Raw genomic sequence first — 26,995 nt, 5'->3', positions numbered from 1 at the left:
TGTTACTACTACTATTATTAAGGAGGAGGGAGGGTTTCTCTGGCAGAATTGGTAGGTCTATAATGGAATATTAATTAAGAGCAAACAATAGTGTTACATGCAGAAAAGTGTCTAGCACAAACACACCATGACAGCCTCTCCTGGAATGTGCCGCCAACAGCAAGCTGGGATTGTCATCATCCGAGCTACTGTCACTCTGCTACAAAATATCTGGAGCCTGCGGATGCTTGTCTGAGGTCCCCTTAAGTTATTGCTTTCTAGGCTAGAGTAAATTAGACCTGGATTTTTCTAAAGTGCTGTCACTTAATACCTATTTTATTAAGGTTATTTTTATGCCCATAATTTGAAGGTAACACATCTGTTATTTCCTCTGCTGCCTGGCTTTGGTGAACACTGCCTATGGAAAGTAACAAAGAGTGACACTGGAAAAAATAACAAGGGTGTTTTAACTTCCAACATCTGGAGAAAACAATATTAAGGAAACAGGAACAAATAGGTACGGTAGCCTACAAAGCAAAAGTCCTCTTTTTAACAACGGTGCACAGTTTATATGGTACAGTAGATTTTTATGATTTTGGTCTGGGCAATCTAATACAAAAAATAAGGTTGAAAAATCTCATTAAAGAAGCAGCAGCTCCAGTTCTTGTTTAGGTCATCCTAATGCCAAAACCCCAGGTACAAAGGGAGAGAGGGGAAAAAAAGTTACTATTATCCCTTCCAGAAAAGAGTTTCAAAATTCCACCACTAAAGCTTCCTGTTATGTAGCTTTCAATAAACTTTTATCACTGCTACATATATGTCCCTGGCTGCTACCTACAGAGACGCAGAAAATTCTACTGTATCATATGAAACTTCAAAACTGAATTAAGCATTCCTGTGGAGTGATAAATATCAAGATTAAGAAAGTGGTGGTAATTTTCCAAGTAAAAAAAAACAACAAAAAAACCCACCGAAACCAACAAATATACAAATATACAAACCAACAATATAAAACCTCTTTGTATTTGCATTCACATTATTGAAAAAACAAAGTAAACTGTTAAAGGATCAAGTAATCTTTTAGGGAAAGGGATGCATTTACCATACAAACATCTATTTGGAAATGCCATATTTCAATACCACTATTTTTTCTTTTTAAATTTGATAGATTTATTTTTACAATGTACATTCCTGAACCCTCCCATTTGTTGTCTGAATTCCTGTTTGTGACCTTGGAATTCCAAATTTGTTATGTCATCCTCTGCCTTTTTTTCTAAGGGTATTGTATTAGAAAATCAAAACAGCATGAAAATACTTCCCTGTCCCTTCACACCCTCTCCTTTTCTCCTGTTAATTGGTATTGCCCTGGCATCCATTTAAAAAAAAATATTTCCTCTAAATGGAAAGGTAACTTATGGTACTCTGCCAAATAGAAGGCCTATCTTTGTTTCACAAACATGAGAGGATGTGTTTAGCAGAAGCTGCTTATTTCTAGCTACTGTTTTGGGGTAGAGGGATTTCTGCTTTTATTTAATATTTTCTTTTATAGAAAACAAAACATAATACTGATCTGTTTCAGGTTTTTTTGAGTTTCTGCCTTTTTTTTTCTTTTAGATCTCCAAAAGGAAGACTCCACTTCCAATGGTGCATAATTATTTTAGCAGTTTTCCTTATATAAAGGCTACATGTAAGTAAAGAATGTTTCTCCTGCCAGTAATGAGCAGGAGACGGCCGTTAAGAACAGATGCTCCTAATGACTGGACCACTGCTTGTGACAGCAAAAACCAGAGGAAATCATTACACCCCAAGCTGTAGATGTGCTTTTAGTTCTCAGTACAAATAACACATGCCTCGGGTCAGTAAAGGACTACTGCATTTGAACAAGTTTGGTTTCTATGCAAAGCTGAAGGTGATTTTTAGTTTTTAGTAGGTTTTCTGTCTGGATACATAAGAGCGACTCCAGGCACAGGTGAAACAACTCTATGAACTGCCTGAATACCCCACCCAAGCTGCAAAACTACAGGGTGCAGTGCAGGAGAAGTTCCAAGTCACAAGAAACTACACTTCCAAAAGATATCTGATTAAAACCTTTGTGCAGTGTGAAAGCTGACATAATGAATGCCAGCCTAACCCAGAAAATCCTCATCCTTTTAATAGGTGTTACAAATGCTCAGCACTTCGCAGGCTTAAGTTCAAAGTCACCTTTATAAATAGCATTTACTTCACAACCGCAAAGTACTATTTTTTTTCTAAAGAAACTTTGGGATTCAAGCTCACACAAATACAATTTAAAAAAGAATAGTCTGCTTTAAACACTACCAGCTGAAACCGCAATGCTTGCACACTATTAAGAAGAATGTGAGGACCTGCTTCTGTCTTTACGTTGCAAAACATTGTTTTGCTCAGATGAGGCTGTAAATGTAACAGTTTCCCAGCGCTGAAATCAAAGTGCTGCAGCAACATAGGTGTTGTCCCATTTTACCACAAGAAACCTCAGACAAACAGGTTTTCCCCACTCCTGTCCCCCACAGCAACCTTCTCAAAGCTGCTACCCAACATTCAGAGATGTTTCCTTTCTCGAAAAACACCAGGCACTCTCACAGAACTTTAGATATTTAATGACATAATGTAGATTGGTTCATGTAGATGTGTTTATATCAGCTTCATCTGTGATTGCTCTGTATCACCTGGTGCAGAAAACACCATGTGTTTTAGTGGATTGAGAACATAGTAGGTATCATTAATGAAAGGTACAACATCTGTTTAAATAGCACAGTTTTTTTCAGTCGGTTAACAGCATAATCGCTTTAGCTATGAGAGGAACGTGGTGCCTATGGGTAGCATCTCAGAACAGCATACAGGTATAGTGCATGCATTCATAAATGAATAAAATTTTTCACTGAATATATAGGTATCAAGAGACCTCTCTTTCACTTAAGTCCTCAGAGTAAGGCTCCAGTGGGATTTGAAAAATGTGTGGGCTCTTTTCCAGCCCTGAGAGGTGAATTATACCTAGTGAAACTACAGATCTGCCTGTGCAGACAGGTGCAGGCAGTTTCCTCAATTCCTCTGTGTCTCTGGTCCCAGGCAGCCGCAATCCAACTCCAACGCAAAGGCTGCACAGGCATGTTTAGCTGAGAGATAGGGTGAATCGGCTTGAACACACTAGCCTTCAAACATGCTAGCTAAGAATCTACCAACTAGCTCATGAAGTGGGATTTTAGTTAAACTTGTTTTGTGCACAGAGTGCTACTTGGAAAACAAATTGAAGAATGTAATATTTTTCTAAAACTCTTTCAAAAACATTTCTAAAAATCATGATAAACAATAAAAATATCTTCTAAAATGTATCAAAACTGTTCACAATGTTACAATTTTGGAAAAAAAAAAAATTGACTGAGGTTGTTTTTAAAGGTATGCAGTTGCATCCAGGATTCACTGTAAAAGAAATGAGGTCAAGAGGCCGATTTCTTTTAAATTCTGATATCCTTCCTCATTTATATGTGCCATAAAATGAAGTGGAAGAGGTAGATGAAGCAGTGAGCATGTAACAGCTTTACTGACAGCTTTTGTAGTACCAAAACAAACCATGCTGCACTTTTATTTATATACTGGGAATTCACCAGTTCAAATACTGACCCATGACCCTAGTTCTGCAAAGTACCCAAACATGTATTTAAGCATTTTCTGAATGTGTAGAATAAAGCTTAAATTAAAGCATATGCTTAAGCACTTTGCTAAGTTGGAGCTTTACTGTTCCCATAAATTGCAGTTGCAAGGCAAGTAATTGTTCTACGAATTACTCTGAAATTATTCTAAAAGCCTATCACAGAACTCTGAGTAATTCATAATACTGGAAAGTCAACAGGAAGACCAGTGTCTGTCAACTGGTGTTTGGAGCAAGATATTGATTCCCAAGTGGAGCAGGGTTAAAATGTTATAGCAACATGATCTGGAATGATTTTTCAAAAACTTACAAATGAGGGAAATGCACAGGGTATGCACCCAGGGAGCACCAAGCCGTGATTCTGAGAAGGTTGGAGTTAAGGGTAGAACTCTGAGGAAATCACAAAGAAAAAAAATCATGTCTTTCAGTCCGTGAGGGTCTGCCTATGAATTTATAGCCAAGGGCATGAACCTCTAGTTTACTTGTGCTTCTGATCTGTCAGAAAGAAACCTTCCCTTATTCTTTTCCACATCACAGATACCACTCCTCCTCATAAGCCAGTACTCTGCTATTTCGATCAGATCTATTGCAAATAAAATAATAGTAAAAAAAAAAGGAAAATCAGTCTTTATTCATCAGAAGGAGACAGGAATAAGGTCAAAACAACTTCAGCCCCCTTTGCTTTCTAATTTGACTTTGAGAGAGAGATAAGCTAAGAGAAAAGAACAGAGGAAGATTTCTGATCTAAACCTCACAGGCTCAGGCAACTAATCAAGGGGAATTTGGAAAAGCTGTGACACATCTGAAGAAACTGAAAATATTTACTAATATTTACTAACCCAAAGCCTATCGTCCACTAGTGCTCTCAGCTAAGACTCAACGACTCCCTTCTCACGTTCCAGTGTGATAACAACTCACTACAGAATAAACCACAGGAAAGGTAAAGGTCATTACTTGGTTGTTTGCATTAGACCTAGCTTCTTCTTGATTTTAACATATGAACCCTGAAACAAATACCCATTTCCTTTGTACCATGGGAAGAGGAGGTCTTTTAAAGCAAAACAAGTAATTGAAAAAAGATATTTTCTGGTTTTAATAAGAACTAAGCCAACATGATATAAAAAAAACCTCTGTTTTGCAACACCTGTCACAACTTCAAAGAACGTTAAAAGTGCCCATTGCAAAAATAACAGGTGTCAGCCTGGAGATGTGAGGTCCAATACATGGCAGAAGCACAGTAATTCAGGCAATTGCTATTAAAAGAACACATAACCCAACCCCCCCCTCAAAAGGCAAAATGGAAAAAAAATCTTTATGAGCCATTAGAGGATATTTTAGCAAGTCTAAGTTTTCATACTATCTCATGAGAAATATATCACCAAAGTATGCAAAAAGATTCAAAAATAGATTGGAACAAACCTGAGGTTGAGAATTCAAGCATTCAGTGCCAGGAAAGAGAGAAACAAAGGTTAATGTTTAACTTTGTATTTTAAAATATGACCTTGCAAATGCTGTAAATAGATAAAAACAATGCAAAATAGATCATCAGATGTAAACTGATAAAGCTTGCATGATCTGGGAGATACTTCAGTTTCCTGGTCATAAATGTATCCAAAAACCTCTAAACTGATAAATCTTTTACATGGTCCTGAAAACTAGCAAGAATTTTCCAGTTAGTCCAAATTAGAACATGTTGAGTGGCAGAAGCATTGGAGGTATTACAAATATGTTCCTAAACACAAATTACAACTGCAATTTTCATAGGAGGCCTTACAATACGCTATGGATAAAGGGACCGTAGCTGAAATCCCAGGAAGGCTCATGAAATGTTTATGATTTCATATTTTTGAGTCTACTGCCACTAAATCTCTGCTAAAAGCAGGAATTAAATTTTGGGGGGTTAACAATATATAATTTCCTTTTCTTTCTAACTACCCAAGAGGGACAAAGAGTAACATCCGATTAGTAACCAGGCTTCCTCTGTGATGCTAACTGTGAAATATGTAGCTGGCCCAGAGTATTAACAGGGAGTTATGTGCTTGAAGCATAGAAACAGACTGGGTTGTTTAAAACATAGCAACAGACTAGGATACAGGGTCCTCCCTCACTGCTACCTAATTTGGCTTATTCAGGGTTATTCATGATCTGGGTCCCCTGAGAAACTGTCATGGTGAATCATCTAAAGCCCATATCTGGTGTGTTTATTATCATGCTATTGTATATAAGAACAGAACATCAGTGACAGGCCGATGTGCAACTGATGCAAGGTTTCTGGAGTAGTTAAAGAACTTGGACATTTACTCTCATTTTTTAAAAAATGGAGCTGAGCAACCTATCTAATGGTAAGGCAAAGTCCCTGGGATGCTTTGGAGATCCTTACCCTGCATTTCCAAAAATAATTGTTGTTAGTTAAAAGATTGGAAAGTGTGAATCCATTCAAGAGATGAACAACTGTTTGCTTCCCATGAACAGGAAAGCACCTGAAACAGTGTTTGGGACCAGTTCAAACCACCAAGGGTACATTGGTGGTTGGTGCTCCTAGAATTAAGCTGGTACTCCTTAAGGGTACCTCTACATAATCCTAGAATTAGGCTGGTACTCCTAGAATTAAAGTAGCTTCTTACTATTTTTAATGAGCCACCTTTTTCTCCTTTAGTGCTATTCCTGCATCTCTTAACATACCACCTTTTAATTATCACCTTATTTGAGCTAAAATTCTAAAGATCCCAGTTTACCTAAGTGTTACTTCTTCAGGCTGATGGATACTTATTTCGGGAAAAATGAATGAGGGCATTCATTGTTTTGTCCTGTTTTGCAGGAAGCGCAATGCTGATTGCCAGCTGGATGAATGTGGGAAGAAAGCCTTCCTAAGGTATCACAATCCTGTCAGAGACTGCTTTTTTGTTCCGTGAAGCTTAAAGCAGCATCCATTTCAGACAACATTTTCTACTGAATAGACAGTGCCAGATGCTCTCAGAACTTAGGGCTGTGCTCAAATAATCCAGTTAATTTTGTTCTCACAAAAGAACTGAAGGTTGTGCCCAGTTAATCCAAATAATTTTACCCCAAATGTTTAACTGGCCACAAAACCCTCCACCTTTGAAAACCAAATCCAAGTCAATGTAGATAGAATTTTCCCAGTACTCTGCAGCATACATGGCAATTCCAAAGTAAATTTTTATTAAGGCCTTATTTTAACTAGTTTAGAAAATCAAATGTCCTATAAAAGCAGAAAGAGTACAGACAACACCATATTTGTTAAGTAACAGCAGTCAAAATCAACTTCCTTCAAAACCCCCAGTCAGTTTTTTCCTTTAAAATTATGTTCCATGATTCAAGCTCTTGAGAATTTAAGTTCTTTGCTCCTGTGCCTGGCTTAGCCAGCTTAGTCAGGTCTTCCCAGCAGCTGGGAAGGATTGCACGTACATAGCTACCAGCTCATTTAGGACCAAATTGTGGTACAGTTATTTATGACGAGCAGGAACTTACACTCCTTGCATTAGTTTTAATAGGAGTTTACTAGGAGAAAATGCTGCAAAATTCTGGTGCTTAGTTGACAAATTGATATATTTACCAAATATCAAACAGGACTGGAGACTTCAAAATGCAACTCCAAAACAAAAGTTTCAGGTTTCATTGAAGTAGCCAAGAAGGTAACGTTTCCTGATCTCTTGAGAGGAATTCTCATCATTGTTTGCAACTTTAACTTTTTACCTAATAGTACCCCAGAAACTGTAAAATATCCCATTTTTAATGAACAGAAAAAAAGAGTCATGACAAGGGGATATCTGAAGACCAGCTTTCCTGTCAGCAGAGAAATACCTCTTCCTCCAGTAATGACTTCCTAACAATCTTTTCTCTCTATTTCTCTCATGTGTAAAAAGAGGAAGATAGACATAAAGAGAAACTTTTTACAGAAAGGTCATTTGACACAGGCTCCTCCATGACACATACCCTGGAGAACCTCCCTGGCAGTGAAACACAGGGAGGAAACAGGTGTAGGAATGAGCCACTCACACACTTCCCTAAACAGTGGCCACAAAATTCAGACACAACAGGCAAACCCCACTACTGCAGAAGCAATGTCTGTGTCAAAATGTCAGTTTACTGTTTGTGGTAGAATATTAATAGTGTGAGGAACCTTCCAATATATAAGATAATGGAAGGTGAAGCAGTATTTCTCCAGAAGAGAGATGACCAGAGGAAAAAACAAGTAAAAGCCTGCAGAGCCAAAGAATACCACTTGATAATTCTCAAAGTTGGTACTTAGTTGCTGTGTGCAAAGCGCTTCTCTGTCTAATGCAGAACATCTCTGATGTTATATATTTGATAGTTTTCACAAAGCCACGAAGCAATTACTCAGTTGTGTTCACCTGTAAATGACAGAATGCCTTAAGGATTTTTGATCTATTGTTTATTTCCCCAGCATTTATCAAAATGTCTTGCTTCAAGAATGGGTCTAAATAGTGACAAAAGCCAATCTACAAGTTTTTCTGCAGTTACTGATCCTTAGTTTTTCATTCCCATATCTCAAACGGAAGGGTTTCACTTCCACACATTTCATAAAAGTTGTAAGCAGTTTTTAAAAAATACTCACCTACCACTTTCTCTTTTGCTGTAGACTGAAACTTTGTGCAAGATGTTTTTTCTAGTTACTCTAATCACTCTATAGCATTTCTATTTTATAACCCCAGCTAATTTTTATTAGTGACAGTGTTTTCTTCTTGTCCAGCATGCTTCTTCAAGTATACCAATGCATAACCTTGACCTTTTATTTAAAATCAACCCCATCACCTACAGACAATAACTCCTAGAAAATCTAGGTTCTTTCCATATTTTGCTTTGCTGAGATCCTCTCAGGCACACACTGCCAGGTTTTAAAATCAGAAAGGATATGGAGTTTCTGCAGATTGTGGTTTCTAAGCCATAACAAATTAACTGACCAAATTGTGTAATATTCTCTGCATTACAGTATTCACTCCCTACACGACGATATTCATCACCCACCCTCTTCCTTCCTCCACAGACTCTCAGAAGATTCACACTACATCCATTTCCAGCACTCCTCTCAGATTCCCCAGGCAAATGCCAATCAAAGCTTCCTTTGTTGGCGATATGTACATTCCTCCATGAGCTATAAAGGGTAAGAATGTCCCAACTTTCTACAGGCTATCATAGGCACGTGCAAAATTATTGTCCCATAGTTTATCTTACTATACCCCAGAGAAATCTCATCCTGTTTTCTTTATATGGACTACAGATGTCTTAGCCAAGCTTCCTCACCACTGAGTCACCAACCGGGATTGTTTACATCTTCATAATGAGTCACCTTCACGATTTGGCTCACTTTCAATGCATGGGCTGACTTCATCTACTCTCTGTTTTGTCTCATTCTCCTTCATCTTGTCAATGTAGCTGTACCTGTTGGGAGTACAAGCACAAAATGGCTCCCTCCTACTTTTCCTTTTGCTTTCTTTATGCCACTTCATGTTGACTGATGTCACTTTCTATCTCTAGATTGACTGCTGTTCCAAAACTTTGACTTTCATGTCGTTCCAAGTTCCTGTGTCATAGGAAATACAATTCATATTTCTTTTTTTGCATCCAAGAATATCTGCTGACATGCAAAAGTGCCGCATCTTTGCTCAGATGTCAAAATACATTTGTACCTTTCATCCTCATTTATAAATAGGAATATTATTAATATTGCAAATATCTAGGATGCTTTAGAAGTCATATTGCCTTTTTCTATATGATATGTTCTCCCTTATTGGAATGTGTAAATGACTAGGAATTCTGTGGGCCTTAGAGCTTTCCTTTTTGCACTATCCACCACCTTGAAGGTTCATTTTGTGAATGTTCCGTATTTATTAATTCTTTCCTTTTCTAATCACTATGTTTAGTATGTCCACTCCTCAACTAACTCACCCTTAGATCTAAACTCCTTGCAATCAGTGGTTGGCTGAACTCCCAGAGTCAGACAGTATCATTTTCTGTTTTACCTTCAGGCTGTCATGTACTGCTTCAGAGCTATTGTAGTTATGTTTCCAAAACAGCAGAGTAATATTAATATTAATATTTTCATTATCTCATTATTTTCTAAATGTATATTGTAGATATGTTTTTATATTACTTCCTTTCCTTCAAAAGATTAAAAAAAAAGAAAAAGATTAAAGTGCTCGATAAGGTCCCTTTAAGAGTCTTTCACAATTCCTGTTTTTGTAAAGTTGCAGTGGCTTTGTTGCATAAAAAACCTTATGGCAACTAAATTGGGGTGAGAGGTAAAATACTGCCATGAATTAGAAACAGGCTATGAAACCAAAAGCAAGGTCAGAATTAATAATCAGTTTTCGAGGGAAAAGGTTACCAGGAAGGTGACCAGAATTGAACCCAGTTTGCTAGGTGGGGTAGAATGTAAAGATGTGAGTAAAAACATTATTGTGTTTAATTATTACTAACAATATAAATAAATCATACCTAGGTGTTTTGCAACTAGATCTGTGGAAATTACACACAAAATATCTCCTGTAAGTGTTAAGTCAGTAACTTCTAACATAAACCTGATTTTTATTTAAACCCACAACCTTTGTAGATAGAAGCATGCCCTTATCTTGTTTTTAAATAACAAAGTGGTTGTGTGGAGGGCCGCATATCTTTGAAGAGTTCCAAACCCTGTGTATACGAGACATAGCTATACTGAAAAGTGAATCTGTTATTTAATTCTTCAAATTTGTCTACTGATCTTAGCTACATTTTCTCAGGTATACAGAGTTTAACCAGACCCACCCACCCACCCAGAAAAAGGGTTTTGTGTCTTCCAGTACCAGTTCAGACTAATGGCCAGCCCTATGATCTTGTTTATTTTTAAATCAACCTAGATAAACAAATCTTTCCATTTGTCATTATCGTTTCTCTTTTTGTAATTAATCCTCTGAGAAGTTAGGAATTAAACAGCACTTACTCAGCCAAAATGGAAACTTCGTATAATAGTTTCTTTCATAAAGTGCAAATCAAATATAAATTCACATTTTTTGAATATGGAAATACTCATAGTGATGAAAGTTATACTTAGTACATGTGGAATGTGTGCTTCATTTTTTAAGTGTGGTTTGTTTTGTTTTTTTTTTAAACAATGATGCCAGTGAACTTCAAGATGATGAAGTTTAATGGGCCTTGGAGCCTGCTCAGATCTAGCTGCCTCAGTCCAAATGCTAATGTGAATTCAGAACTGTGAGCAGAGAAAGTCCAAGTCTGAAAGACTCGTTGCCCTGGTGGGAAATATTATTTATGCCAGTGACAGGAGCCACTGGCTGCTGTATGTGAGTGAAAGATTGAGAACATTGGCCCACATGAGGTGTATCTTGGTTGTAGACAGGATTCCACTATGAAACTTTCCTTGATATTATGACTGGCTTTAGATGAGGCCAAGAATAGATGAGGCAAGAGCGCTGTTTGCATTGTTTGAGCTGCCTTAGGTACTAATAAAGAGAGCAATAGGCATTATGCTGGATTCCAGAGGTGAAAAATGATCTAATAATTCTTTGTTTTCAGATGCTGGACCTCATCTTGATATTTTTCCTAGTGTGGTTCTCGGTAAGAGACCTGCACTTGTAGCCAGTTAGCTGTTTGTACACTGACACACACAACTGTAAAAGAAACCAGACTCATTATGAATGTGACAGAGCCAATATCCTAAATTCTGGAGGTTTTCTGTTAAACAACTGCCATTCAGTGAGGATCTTGACACACTCCTGCCTTAAAAGAAATGGAAACTTGCGAAACTTACTTACGCTGTTAATAACCAAACGACAGCAACAAAATTATATTCAGAGTAGGGAAAACACAATTTACTGTGGACTTGGCTCCTTTGACAGTATAGGACAAGATAGTCTCAGCCTTGCAGTTCAGCTGAGTGTCTCAGCCTTGCAGTTCAGCCGAGTGTTATGCTATCCATCAAAATCTGGGATCATACATGTCCAAATGTGGAACATCTGTATACTGTTGAGAGCCTCAGCATAATTTTTAATTAGAAGATGTGTTTTGAATGTTTTCTCACTTAATGTGCTAAATAAACCAGCAATTTTAAAAACACAAACCCCAAATTATTTATAGGCAAACCAATGAAATCTGCATTCCAAACCCACAACCAGCCCAGCATGAATGCTGACCTCACCTCTGCTACTACAACTAATAGGAAAACTGATGCACCACTTAGGCTAGGCATAATTAAGAAGATAAAAAGTTTGCCAATGGATGTTTCTATTTTTCGCAAGACATCTGCCACAGAGGAAAATGCCAATCTGGATTCTCTTCCTAGGCCCAGTAACAGAGTGTCGTCTCTAAGTAATGCACATGTTAGCATGAAGCCCGACACATAAAAATCGAGAGAGCATAAAAACGGAGCGATTAATGAGTAAAATTGAAATAAAGGGTCAGGCTCGAAATGGGGTATGAACAGTTTCACAAGAGATTGCTTTTGTTTACTATTCTGATTGATGTCCTGGTTCTAGAACATGGGAGACCCTGCAGATGGGGTCTGCAGGCAACACAGAAAGGCATACATCAATGTATAGGAAGACAAGGAAAACCTACCAAAAGAGCTGGCTATTTATGAACTGAAATGAAATGACATTCATTAGTGAAAGTAACAAAACATGCATTGAAGAGTAAGAAGGAAAACTCTCATTTGGAAAAGACTCAGCAGAGTCTGCTCTGGAACCACCAGATGACTGCAGGAGGCTACAAAAGCAATGCTTTGCTAAGGTAACAGTAGAGGAAGAGTATCAAATTCTTAGTGTCCAACTGTGCAACCTTCAGGAGACCACATCTACAATACTGGGTACAACTTATGTTTAAGGAAAACTAATTCATCACTAGCAGGTGTAGAGATGGTGCACCAGGCTTCCAGAGGAATTAATAATCCATCATGTGAGAAGAAGCTATGAAAATTTCTGCTTGTATAGCCTCACAAAATTAATTTGGGGTGGACAAATGAACATCAGGAAAGCAGAACAGTTATGCAAGCCAATAGACAGGGCTGGCAGGATAGTAAGTCAGAAAGCACTGGTCATAAATTACTTGCGGCTGGAAATTGAAAGATGGTGTCTAGCAATTACAGCAATAACTGTCCAATGGAAGAGGAAGATATGTTCCAAAGCACTGAGGCAAAAATCATAACTGTTCTTCAGAGAAAAACTTAATAAACTACAAAAATACGTGGTAGCTATGTTAAAGAACTTGAACAGATAACTCAAGAGTTCACTTCTATTCCAATGTTTCTGTCTCATAAATTTACCTGGAAGGATAAATGCCCAGCTGGACACAGTTCTTGGTTCTAGAGGCCCATTAAGGAGAAAAGCTATAGTACGAAAATAGCTTTTTTCATTGTGATAGTGTTGTGTAAATTAGATGTGAGAGCAAAAAAATAAATAGGCTGACCATAAAAATATGGGGCAAGTATGCAGCCTTGCACAACAAAGAATGCCACTTTACCATCCAACCCAGTTAAAAATCCATTACCTGTCAGTAGCTTTAACCTTGCAAAAGGAACTCTCATGTAAGGTGTTTAAATCTGAGGAACAAAACTCTCCTTAGGCTGTCTAAAATAGTGTTTGACTGGTCTGAAATGAAGGTGAACTCGAAGTTGGAGTCGTATTGGTATAACTGAAAAAGTATTGAATTCAACTTTTTGTTTTATACAATTTTGGGCTCCTTACATGTCTCCTAAGGCTCTTTGTAAGCTAACATTAGTTTTCTACTTAAATTCCTCTGACAAACAGGTTTCTCAGGTAATTTAATGTCATATAAATGAATATGGCTATAGTTAAGCAGGATCACAAAAAAGTGCTCTAAAAGTATTTTCATCCAAGTATATTTGATTCTTCATGGTGGGATATATTCAGGAAATGTCTTTGAAGAAAACAAACTGTAACAGCCATCATCTCTACTGAAGAGTATTGTTTAATCCAAAAAGATGCAGGAAAAATCAACCAGGATAAAATGATGTTTAAAACACATTGCATCAATGATAGAAACCATAACACAAGTCCACTTTCTTAACATTGTTAAAGAAGGGAAAAAAAGTCATTCCCATTCCATACGTTTTAGCATTTTCCTGTGCCTAATTAATTCATTAAATTTAAGAAACAGGTTCTGGCTGGAATTTCCATATTTTCATTTGAACTCCTGAAGAAATTCATCACAGAAGAGCCCTTAGATCTTACTTTGCTAAATTCAAGCAAAGTCAGGATTCCTTCAAAACCCACAATTCCTTTATAAGCAGTGGATTAAAAATATAAACAATGGCTTATTTCTGATCTTCTGCATTGTCCTACATGCTCAGATCATTCATTCATTCAAAAAATGCATGCTTAGTAACTATTTTAAAAGTGGATTAAATCCTTTGGCACATTATTACTGCACTGCCTCAATAAGTGCTTAGTTTACCAAAAAGGTTATTTACTGTAAATATGGTACTAGAACCAGCTGCATCACATTTACACAAAAAGAAAACATACTGGATTGTTTAGAAAAAGGGCATAATATAGTGGTGATTGCTTTCCCCTATACTTCTGAATTAAGAATTTAAAATACTGTGCTTGAAGTCCCATAAAGCTTGGTATGCCTTTGGAACAGCACTCCTAGCTTAATTTGGGCCAGGCTCCTTTTTCCACTTTGAAGGAACAAAATGAGACTTTAACAGTTCCAGGAGCCTCTAGGTAGCTGCAAACTGAGGACTCTAAAGCATTCATGTGGACAGAACTTAGCCTATAGTAGAAAGCATATTTTAGGGAGACTGACTTCTAGAGCAAGACTGGATCATCTTCCTTCCTACCAATGCAGAAATAAAAACAAATCACTTTTTTTTTCCCCTCTCTGTCTCCTATACATATTTTAAGATTTATGAGACCCTTCTTGAAGTAATATATGTAAGTGAATCACAGTTGTGAGATTCATATCATTCAGGGATGTTCATGACTGATAAGTCAAAAAAGGGAAGCATTTGGAAAACACAGGATAAGACATAAGAGTACAAAGAGCAAGTTTCATCATAAACATTGCAGAGGTATGCAATATTTACGTACAAAAGGTATTTAGATATAAAAAGAATAGAAGCCACCCTTCCCCTTCATTCATCCCTCAAAATAATAGGGTTTCCAATCCCAGCATGGAGCATTTTCAGAGATTTGTGTCATGCAGAACTATGTAGCTCAGGGCTTTTAGCCAGGAAATTCTGCAAATTTGTCCTCAGATTAAATGGTGCCATGCAACCCAATCACATTACAGCTCTATTTTGAATGCTTCCACTTGGCAATGCCTCTGGCTGAAGATGTCTTGTATTTTTTGGCTTCTTCAGAATTTATACTAGAAAAACATTTTGGCACAATTGGCATCTACTGTTTAATCTTTTAAAAGGGTATGGGAAAAATTCCTTTAATTGCTCTTAGATGCACACATGTCTCGAAAGGTTTAAGACTAGTTTTTATAACATGAGCTATATACGCAGCCTGTACTACCTATCCAGCCAGGATGATCTTTCTAGATTAAAGATGAGGATTCAGAAAGAATGCAGTAAAATTGCATCAGACAAGAAGCTTACTGTCTGGCATTGCTATGCAGAGGTTAAAGACATGTCTACATGGCAGCCAAGAAGTATGATTTAAAGCTTGTTTGAGGATGTGTGCACATGCTGCAACTAGCTGGTCAAGTGATGATAAAGATATAGCCTTAGCAGAGCAAAGTGCGAACTGAAAACTTAATCTGAAAATTTGGGCAAATATTTAGGAGACTAAGCTGCAGTCAACTCCACGTTGCCACAGCTGACACCTTAGTTGTAGATTTCAAATTCTTATCTAGCCATAATGATTAAAAAAATCTGTCAAGACTTTGTTCTAAGTATATTATGAATTCAAACAGTAGGAGTAAAATGGGCAACGCGGGTGACACTGGACCTTTTAATCTGAAGCTCCATTTCATCAATAAAACTATACTGCTAAGTTCCCATGATACTCATGCTTCTAGCAAAATCTCTACCTTCTCTGATTTGTTGTTGCAGTTGCTGTATTTGGAAAAGTGTTGTTTGGAAAGTGTCCCTGGACTGGGGTTTTTCATGAGAAATTTCAGAGAATAGTTTATACGTGCTCTTCCTTAATTGACTGGATCCATAGACTGAAAAATAACCTTGAAAACCTGGAATAATAGTGCCTGCTTGCTTCAACAGACCCGCCTATGATTGTGTGCTTTAATTTTTCAACAAGATGTGGAGGTAGGGCCTGAGGAAACCCATAAAAATGTTTGGTTTGGCTTTCTGGCAGTTTTCCCCAGCAAGAGCACATGAAAAGCACTGAGGATGCAAGATCCTGCTAAGTTTCCATGGAGTGCCTGACTCGAGCACCACAGAACATTCTGTACATCCCGGAATGGAGGATCATATTGCCCTGCTCACTCTGGGGACAGCAACAAGCAGCAGCAGCAGCAACAGCAGCAACAGCAGGTCATCAACTGGAAACTGGAAACCTGCCATCTTTTAATTAGTTGCTCTCTACTTCATAGTAATCCTATTTAAAATCCTATAAAACACAAGGTCAGGTTTGCTGTGCAAGCTCAGATAATGCCAAGCCAAATTTTTAATCACGTAATTAGCCAGAAACACATTTTTAGATGGAATAAATATCATAATCTCATTAAAACTAGGGAGTATAATACATGGCCAGGTTCTGTTCTTTTCTGTTCTTAATCATTGTCCAGATGAACAACGATGTTTCCCAACTGACTCTGGATTCAAGAACCACTTTGTTTTAACTAAAGACAACACTTTCTATACAACTTAACTTGGATTTGGTCTCAAACTCCATGTAGATAATCTTGCAGATACGCAAACTTAGCTCTCATTCCTTTTACACCTTATACAAAGGTATTTTAAACCATTCCAGGTTTCAGTGATTCCAACCAAACTGCTTTGTGAGCAATCACTGGATGCATTTTAAAAGCAAATAATGCTACCTCATACACACTGTACACAAGACCTTAAAGAAAAGCATATCAAAAGCATCAAAGTCTTATCGACATTTCACAGGCTGTTGCAGAACTGAACAGGAAAGATTGTTACTTAGTCACACAGCAAATCAGTTCCTGACTCAGACACACAACATGGGTCTCTCCTGACTACTAATCCAACAGCATGGAGGAAAATGTCCTCATCTGCATCTAAAAGGAAGATTTCTCACTTCTGGCCCCTTCCCCATTTCCACCATTACACCACTTCACTGCTTGTCCAGGATGCCATGTTGAAATGTAGTCCTTGCTGTGGACCTTACCGTGGCATTAAAAAACAAAGGAAGAAAAAAAGTGCAGCAATTTACAGTGGGTGGGTTCATTTTAATGCAAATTCATACATTCTTCTGTAAATATGCTGCAGTATATTGTGTAATATAATATAATCCTGGTAATCTGAACCCTTGTTACAGCTCTTTGCTACTAAATCATTGCCAAAAAGTGAGTAAAAGCTGCCAAATTATGTGCAAATCATGAAGTGTGTACATTCACAAGATTCGGCCTTATTGAAAAAAGTAAACTCTTTTTGAAATAGACTGATTTAGATAGCTGCTTTCTTTAAATGCATTCATTTTACCTTGCAGGCGTCATCCATTTGGGCAGGAAATTAACTTTTCAGCCAATGATCTTTTTCAAAACACCTCTTCAAATGATATTTTTCTATGGAATACTAACAAGAATAGCTCTGTATGAACATACTCCAAGAACAAGTTTACAGTGCCTGACAATACCCTAATATTTCAGTAGGTGCAGAGCATAGAGGTCCTTGGCATTGAGACAGAACACCAAGCCCCAACTCACAAAACAGCACAGAGCTGCATGCTGAATTTGACAGGTCTGGGGCTTAAACCTCACCCCAAACAGGCAGACAGGCAAGCAGCCAACCTTTCAAGAACTACCTCGGGCTGCTGTAAATCCCATCTCTCAGCCTCGAGCTTTCATCAAGCAGTGGATCATCCCTCCCCTCCAGTGGTTTCTGTTCTAATGGGATATCTTGGGGGATTCCTCTTGACACTCTTCTCACTCTTTCAAGATCACTCTTTACTTCTATTCCTCTCTACAGGACCCAGCTCTCCCTCCTTCACCCACTCGGAGGATGAGTTTGAGGCTTACCAGTCTTAAAACAGATTTCTTTCTCAAACTTACAACATTCAGACCTATTTGTCTAACCTACTAGAGCTCAACAATCATGACACATAGCATAAGTGTTGTCAGCGATGAACAGGATTAGTAAATAGGGAGGAAAGGGAGCTTGTTACTTTTTCCTAATGTATTCTCAGATAGGGGCAAAATAGAAGCACTTCTACACCTGGAAATGATCCCACACCAAGCCACTTTCCAAGCTCAACATCACCTCAACTCTGCACTCAGTTTTAAGAATTTTTCTCACTGCGCAGGCTGTGCCTGAGACAGGATCTTCTCAAATTTGTAATGGAAGAATTCTCTGGAAAGAGTTCACTGTTATTTTTCCAATGAAAAGTGACCAAATGGAATACACTCATGGAAAGCAGTTCTAGTGAAATGCCTCCCCCTTTCGGCACCCCCCTCTCCTTTCATTTGCCATAAAACAGTATGATTTTGGTAAATGCTGTCAGTTGTTTATATTTAGAATAAAAAACTGCTCTCCACAAGTAATTTGTAAAGCCAAGGCCCAGTTTGGATTTCAAAATTTGGAGGAAGTTTTGGGTATTTATTTCCACACTTACCATAAAAGCTTTGATACTTGCATGTTTTTCCTCTTATTTTTTATTAATAAGCAAAAGCAATGACGTAAGACACTGTTACAGATTCAGCACATAAGACCTTAAACACTTTTATACCCAAAGAAAGGGAAATGAAATGTAAACATTGACAAAGTGAGAAAGCAGCTATAGCTTGTTTTACCAGTGTCAATCCTAATAGAGTTTTCACTTGTTCCACTGAGAAAAATAGATTTTCTTATCATCCTTTCTTAGTTCTAACACATTTGCCAAGAGGATTTTTTTCATGCTAGAAATCCACCTTCATTTTTCTTCCATAGTGTACTGTGAAACTACCTGTATTCAGTATCCTGAATTGGTCTGTCTGAAAGGGAAGAAACTCTACTCTCTTGGTAAGAGTTTGCGAATTGCATTTTTTTTCTTTTTTTTTTTTTATTTTTGCAGATTCCGAAAGATATAAGGACTTCCTAAGATTGTCTTACTAACAAGGGCAACAAAAATACATGACAACAGAGCTGAACCGGTGCTGCTTATGCCATGTGGTGACCAGAAGCCTAAAATAAACATAAGAATCTGAAAGAAGAAGAAAAAATGAAATGTATAAGATGGCTGGCAGGCCAAGAATGAGACACAATGGTTGTATCTACACTAGTAATTTAAGCATGCCAGAATGATCCTGACTGCTGTAAACAACTGGCATGTCCTGGACCATGACCATATTACTAAATTTTTTTCACCCTGCAAGCACAGGGCAAGTATGTGTCAGCTCCTGCACAGTGCTCTGAAAGTGACCCAGAGCTAAAACCATGCTGGGGCAGCCATGGCAATTTAACAGTACAGTTGATCAAATCCCAGCACCCAGGAACATTGCTTTGACTTATGAGTATGGGTGGAGCCAGTGAAGCCACACTGATCATTTATAATAGATGTGCAATGTCGCACTTCTGTTTCTGTGGAAACCAGTAGCAATATTTCAGAGACGTAGCCTGTTGTATTACTAGCTATTTTCTCTTTAGTATATTCAGGGAAAGGGCAAGTCAATGGAAAGTTGTTGCCTGAATTCATGGAATCACTGGAAAGGAAATAATAAACAAAAGAAGCAGAATTGAAAGGCGAGTTAAAGATGTCACTTTTCAGTTTTCTCCAGGGCTGACGTTGAAAAGGTTATTTTTTGCATTGTCTTTGTAGTCGTATGTAGTACTGACATGCCTTTGCTGCCTTTACAGTTATATATTAAATGTATAAGTACAAAAACAAAATACAGGCTTCCTCAGCATTCCTTTGCAAAGTCATGAGTTTTCTTAGCTATTTCCAAAACTTATTTGATTTAGGATTATTATAGGACTTCAGTAGAAATACCTGTTTTCCTTTTAAGCTTACAGCACTTGGTAGATTTAGTAAAAGTCATTTACTGGTTAGCAAAAAAAAAGTAATGATGGATTTTAACTTATGGTTATACCATTAGAAATATATATTTCAGGCCTGCGACCTTGCAGCTGCAAAATATAGAACAGTTTTTACTTCACAAGAATTTGTCCAAACATTTTCTTTCATTTTGATCCAAATAACTTCACAGCCACTGAGTTAGATTTTGACTTTCAGGTTCGAGCAAACTGAAAATTTCAATCAGTTCCTTAGCTAGAGTAAATGGGTGTAGCTCCACCACCGAGCAAAACATTGACTTCAATGGAACTACACCCATTAACACCGGGTGAGGATCAGATCCTGATCAAATTGAAACTCAGTTGAAATTGCTGTGCTTCACCTGGTGTTTATTCACACCTCACATCAAAACCATGCAAAGCTATGAGTTTTGCATGATTCTGATCCAAAGCCACACACCATATATGCTTAAAATTGAGTTCAGGTCATTCAGGAGTTCCGCAATGCTAAGCAAATCTTTTGATAAATATGGTTTGCGTTACTAGTTTGTAACAAAACTCCACACCAGGTGACTTTTGTGTGGTCTGGTGTTTCATTGTGAACATTGTGCACTGCTCTAATGAAACATGATTTCTGAGACAACTATGAGATAAAAAAGTGTTTCTATTCAGTGTTTTACCCACGAGTTCTGCAACATGCACACAAACAGTGACCACATTAAACTCCTAATGTCTACCATTTGAAACTTAATTCCCCATTAAAGCATCTAAATAATGCTAAATAGTGCTGGTGTGATCTTCTAGATACCCTGTGCAATGGACTGCAGGTATCATTATTGGTAGAATGGTAAGTCAAACTACTTCATCTTAGGTCTTTACATAATGTGCGACGTCATCAGAGCTTGCAAAGCTTGCAAAATGTACCTGAATGTAATGGTGGCCACCTAGGGCTAGATTCATTGCAGGCATTGGGCTCTTTAGAAAGGGACAGAAAAGGCCCTGTGTGTGAAGCTCACCCAGTATCAGCCAAGAAGTAACACCGTGACAGGAGCCCTTTGACTCTCTGAGGAGCTTTGGTGACAGTCGCAGTTCTGAGCACGTGGGATCATGAGCCTGGAACATTAGGTTGCTTAACCTACACAAAAGTATTTGCACACGCTCACATGTTTATTGCACTTACATGAGTCTGCTGCCTTGCATTTTCCCTGCAGGAAATGTGTGTGACACATGCACAGGAGGCCAGATGCCTCCAAGAAGCTTTGAACTTGTATTTGCCCTGGGCAGCTGATTTGTGCATGTGGGGCACATTTTATACGCACAAGTAAAATGCATGTCTGGGATTCCTGGATTACTCCATATAAAGTCTTCAGGTAGGAAAAGAAGATATAGCAAGGGAAACTGTGACAAATGGCAGCCTTATGCTAGCAAGGCTTCCAACATTGCTTACAACTTCTTTTATTGCACTTAGTAGAAAAAAAGAAAGACAAGACAAGGCCATGTATTCCCATCCAGATGACTCCACAATGTGCTAGGCAGCAGTAAATCCCTTCAGGTGAGATGAGTATAGAATGTGGGTGCTTCCCCATGGGGGAGCGCTCTAAGCTACAAGTTTCTATATGCAGGCCTGCCATGCTGAGCCTTTCAGAAGAGATGAGAGAGGAATCTGTTGTTTCATACTTCTAATGAAGCTTTGGAGGAAGATCAGTTCCCACCTGCTCAGGGTTAGGCAGGTGCAGCAATACAACAACCAAAATTCTAATGGAAAAATTAAAGTCTGTGGTGAGAGGTCATTGAATTTAGGCCATTATGGCTGCTAGGTGGCACTGAAGAAGCTACAATCTCCAGATTTCATGTGGTTCAGTTCCACACAAGAAATTCCCTAATCCTTTGATGAATGTAGGCTATGATATATTGTGCAGAATTTAAGAAAAGTTAAAGTAGCAACACTACTGAAATGTAAGCTGTGCCCCTCCCAGAATGCCACCATTTTAACATGTCTGAGTCCTGCAGGATCTGTTTGTACTTGCACCTCAGTATGCCAACTCAACTCAGCATTGCTTTCTAAAACACGTAATTTGGCACAAGAGTGAACTCCACATAAGACACAGAGCCAAGGCGGCCATCTTAAAAATCCTTACTGTGAGAGGAGGAAGTGTTATATTTTATATATAGTTCACATCACTCCCAAAGTACAGGATGCCGGAGGGAAACCCTTTCCTACTCTGTAAAGGCTTGAATTTATGTATTTCATCTTTTAGCAAAGTGACAAGCTATGAAAATTCTGCACATTCCTGTCTCTTCATTTAAAGATGTAGGTTCATTGGATGAGAGAAGATAACCAAACAGCTGCATTACTCCCCAGCTACCAATAAAGATAAACTTCTGGGAAAGAGCAAACTAAGTAAATGAGTCCACTGTCTTTTTCTCTCCAATGCCTTTCAAATAACCCTGTGTGGCTCCTTTACTGGTATTTTCAGATATGCTATTTTGTGTCTTTGAGAATCTTGTCCTTTGCACCCAGTTCCTATTGGATCCCCGTGATCAGTGAGTTTAAATGTAAGCATCCACATCCTGGCTTATACACTGATTGGTTCCATGTTATTACAGTACTTTGAAAATCTCCAGTGGTGATCTGACCATTAAATCAAGCTGTAAATTAGGTAGACTGGATTATCATTTTCATATAGGGAAATCACATGCTTCTTCATTCAGTATAAGGACTTACTGCTGGCATGAGATTTTAGGCATGAAGACAAGAATGTATTGCACTCAACAGTGGCACAGATGACTGAACAAAATATTATGTCACTCATTTCTCTTGGAAGTATCTCATGCTCTTTGGATTGTAGCCACACTGGTGCTTGACACTAATTTCCACTATTTTCACAGAAGAAAGTCATGCAGGAACTGAGACTCGACAAGATAAAAATAGCTAAGGTTTCCTCACTGAAATTTCAAAATGTGAGGAATGGAGATAATACTTTGTCCCTTGGGAAAATTAGTACTGCTTTTGCCAGCACCAAAACCAACATCTTCTTCTATGGTCTAGTGAAAATGCTTCTCTGGGTCAAAATTACTTGATGAAAACGTTTATTTCCAAAGTATTTCTATTTTAGTCTTCAGTGTGTTCATTTACAGAACAGCACAGCCCTAAAAATTTTGCATACAGTGTTTAGTTTTACTTAGGCTACCATCCCTTCCCAGTCTCATAAAAAGGTTTACATACAATAGATCACAGAGACCATAAACTAAAGACAAAGACCTACACAACGCTGTTGAGATAATCCTTTGTGCTGTGCACATACCAGTGCTGTATAATATTTGAGGAAAAGCACAATGAAGTATTTCAGACATCTGTTTTTAAGGTTGCAAAACACTACAATGTAAAAAGCAGACACTACAAAGCACTCACATTTCCACCAACTTCAAATGATCCTGGATATTCAGTGGAGAGCACCAAACTGAGTAACTGCTCTCCTAACTGACTACAATAGCATGATGTTAAATGAGACAGATTCTCTTGCTGACAGTATGTTGTACTGTCTTGATTTCTTTGCTCTCCATATGATGAAATAGGTGGTAAGTGGAGTTTGACAACCATGCATTTGCCTCATCATATTCACTGTTAATTCCTATCTGGTACTATATCAGATTTCAGTGCCTTGTTTCAAAGAGCACAGCATCTGCTTATTAGAATTTATGCCATTATCTCTACTCAAGTCAACAGACAGCAAAAATTCTAAATAAAATTGCTTGCTACAATTACAGCTCTGTGATTTCTTCCAATATATTAAATACTTTATCAAAAACCAATCCAGGGATAATGTCATAATGAAGCGGAAACAAAGCAGCTCTCAGGCAGCTGCTCAGCATTCCTCCTTCTGTCTTGTTTTCTTTTCCCTAAATAAAAGGAAACAAAGGTTCCTGTTTGCTCTCTAAACCTGCTTCCCATAGCACAGCATCCTCCATTGCAAGCCAAAAGTATAGGGCCATCAGCAACATAGCTGGGCTTTGGTGAAAGCAAATGCTTCACTAAAGTACCTTGTTCCTTTCAGGCAAGTAAAATAAACGTATTATATCACCTACATAACTTTATAATAGTCAGTCAAATTCTGTATCATCTCAAGTTGCTTGTTCAAGAAGCCTTTGCAAAGTCCACATCTGCAGCTTCTGGAGAACACATTGCCATGAAGATGACTAGTATTTTTGGTCCAAAGAGGTCTAATTTTCCCTTAGTGAGGAGAACTCTAAGGTTCTTCAGCTCCAAGAGGCTTGCAGAGAGACTTAAAATGTTTGGTATATTTTTTCTGCTATCACTTTCTGATGTGTTTTCTATGCTCTGGATCTGGAGTTTGTGCATCATGGCAAAGACTGCTGAAAAAGTACTCCTGGATTTTGTGAAGGCACTCCACCATGTACAAAGCAAAGATATTCTTCAGCTCCTGTGCAGTATATGGCTCTTTGGTGGGCTTAAAGCCAGAGCTCTGCAGAGGAATCTCACAGTACTCCAGATCCTGTTATGAAAATATTTGGGGGTTGTTGTTCGGTTTGGTTTTGTTTTGTTTTGTTCTTCTTTTTTTTTTTTTTTCTTAAGGGCTTCTAAAGTACATTCCTGAAAGAGGGTCTGGTTTATGTTTTCTGTACTCAGAAAGCATATAGGAAAAAGCATCAAAACCTAGCAAAATAAAGCAATGCCCACTATATGCCCAATAAGATAAAAAAAAAAATATCTATTTTTTTTTAGCTATCAAAGAAAACCTGCCAGTGTCTCTTTTTGTGCTATAATTTTTCAGTCAACAGCCATTAACAAGCTAGGTCATGGGAAGGTAAGGCCCTATCATGGGAAGGTAAGGCCCTACATACTGTGTTCCTTCAGCGGAGGATAATAGCATTTAACTACAGCCTAGGTTTTAATGCCTGAAACCTTGGCTTGATTGACTCTTGTTCTGGAGATTTAAGTATGAAGCTAATGTCTGGAATGAGCTTGGGTCATGGCAATACCCTGGGTAATTTGGTAGTGAATAAGAATGTGGTTTACAGCCTGCTCTCAGGGCTCATCTTCTGCAAAATTAAATGACTTGGGACTTTCTAAAAGACTTCAATATAAGTTTTGCTCTGAGAACATGCTTAATCAATGCATGTTCTGGTAACAGTACACCTGTATGGGGACAAATCTGCCTGCTGCCCTGTCCCCTATCTTTCCTCCCATATACTCCTGGTCAATAGCAGATTGGAGGCAATGGCAGTATAGAAAAGTTTTCTGAGGAAAGTTACCATTCACAAGACTCACTCAGTTTTGATGAAAACCTAAGAGTAATCCAGATGTCAGCTTAACACTGGGCTAGCCTGGAAAGGATGCAATGTCTTTATGACCAATTACGGTCAAAGAAGCTTTTGTTTTGATAATAGTGGTTTTGACGATACCTCTCTTCAGAAGGAGGATGTAATGTTTCCTATATGACAAACCTTCTGTATTGTTTCTTATTTTCCTATGTTCTTTCTTTTCCAGGTCCTGTTTGCCTCTCAACTCTTTTCTTGGGTGATATCTCATTTTTGTGTCATTGCTTTTTGTCCTTAGAATAGCAGATCATTTATATTATGTGTTGGAAAAATGTTGGTGTTATGAATGTTCTGTCTGCCTCCCGTGCAAGTAGCATATGAATGAATTTACCAATCTGACAGACTAAAATGTAAAGGATTGTTTTAAACAATCAACTCAAGTGAAAACAATCTATTAAAGAAACCTTAGATGTATGGCACTAGGCTTTCTCTTTCTCAGTATATCTAGCTCTCCATATGGTTCATCATGAATATTCATTTATATGCCAGACAGGGCATTTGTACCAAGATTTTTCTTTGTTCTCCTCTAGGTATTTTAATATTCATATAGGCTATATCTACCCAGAGTAAAGACAGACAAGAGTGGTCACTTACATATTCTGGACGGGGAAACCCCCTCCTCCCCAACTCCTGCCAGCTGGAGCTACCTCTGCTGTGGCCAGAGGAGGTGCTGCAGTTCCATTGTAGCTGCTGAACAATCTCTACCAGCAAGGAGTTAAAGGAGTTACCTACTAAGAGTGTCATGACAAAGAGCAGGTTGTGCCTAGCAGTCAAAATGTGTCTAGCTATCAAAGCATGTCTCTGCAATTCTGCCTCTGCAGGGTACAGTCCAGGTACACATATACTTCACAGGCAATGGAAGAAAATCCGCATGAAGCAAGGATGCCTTTCAAAGTTCATATGTGTCATTTCCTTGAAAAAGAGCTTGTTTTTTCTCTTCATTACAAGCTCCTCAAAACAGATAAACTTTTCCCACGTGCAAGCATTGGAGCAGACACAGATGCTAGATGCAACAGAAAAGAGGAGGGCTGCACAGCTCCATGGATGCAACCACACCATGGCACAGTTATGTATGCCATCCAGCCAGTGCTTATGGATAGATCTCTTTTGAAACTTCTGATGTCATTCAATCTCTGTCCAATTGCACTTGGAACAATGTGATCTTGAGTGAATGGGGATCCTTGTCTCTACACAGCTGAAATCACTAATTCTTTTGGAGGCAAATATGGATATGTCAGTAAAAAGATTGGTTTGTAAAGCAGTAAAGGTGAATATAAACCTCTGACAGTAATCATTCTGCATGAAGCAGACTCACATGGGTGGGAGTTGTTAGCAGTTCATTTCTGTTTGATAACCTGAATTAGTCAAATGAAGCGGCAGTAAGGGGTTTTGGCCCTCAGGCACCACTTCTTACCACTGCCTCGGAGCCCTGTTTGACTATCTTCCCAGCATGGCCAGACTTTGACATGGCATGCTCTCCCTTTTGACTGGCAACTTTTTCCAGATGTTTCCACTGCAGCTGTCACAGCCCAGAATGTTGGACAGCACGGGTAGTACATGAGATTCAGTCATGTTTGTACCCATGTGGCATCCTTTTTTTATTTCTTTTATTGAATACTTCTATATGAAGAACATATTTTTAGGAATCAATTTTCATTTCTGAATAATTACATATATAAAAATGAACTGAGTAATTGAATTCCAATGAACAATTCAAGCATCTGTAATATTTGAATCTATAATCTGCCAGAGTGTTATATGATCTTATTTCCACTTGATTCCTGAGAGGAAGTGCCTTACAAGCACTGGTACATAAAGTTGTCTCTAAACACAGACACCATCCATTGTAAATATTGAATGTCCAATCACGAATT

At 38.2% G+C, this 26,995-nt stretch overlaps 1 long non-coding RNA gene across 4 annotated transcripts in view; it reads right to left on the bottom strand.

Moving 5' to 3' along the window:
* The window catches only part of LOC133277428 (uncharacterized), a 66,885-nt gene that overhangs the window by 14,545 nt on the left and 25,345 nt on the right, over window positions 1–26,995 (bottom strand). For 3 of the 4 annotated variants that reach the window (XR_009746201.1, XR_009746203.1, XR_009746202.1), the window contains 2 exons: window positions 8,861–9,067; window positions 7,890–8,019 (listed from right to left, as the gene is read on the bottom strand). This is a non-coding gene — a long non-coding RNA (uncharacterized LOC133277428). The remainder of the gene's footprint in view (window positions 1–7,889; window positions 8,020–8,860; window positions 9,068–26,995) is intronic. The other variant, XR_009746204.1, reaches the window with a different exon arrangement.

This window comes from Pezoporus flaviventris, unplaced genomic scaffold (assembly GCF_033815535.1).
Source record: "Pezoporus flaviventris isolate CSIRO_AGI_PZ_B2104156 unplaced genomic scaffold, CSIRO_AGI_Pfla_v1 ptg000055l, whole genome shotgun sequence".
NCBI classification, from domain to species: domain Eukaryota; kingdom Metazoa; phylum Chordata; class Aves; order Psittaciformes; family Psittacidae; genus Pezoporus; species Pezoporus flaviventris.
Note: the sequence above shows the minus strand (reverse complement) of the source record. Positions and strands in the feature narration are given on the sequence as shown.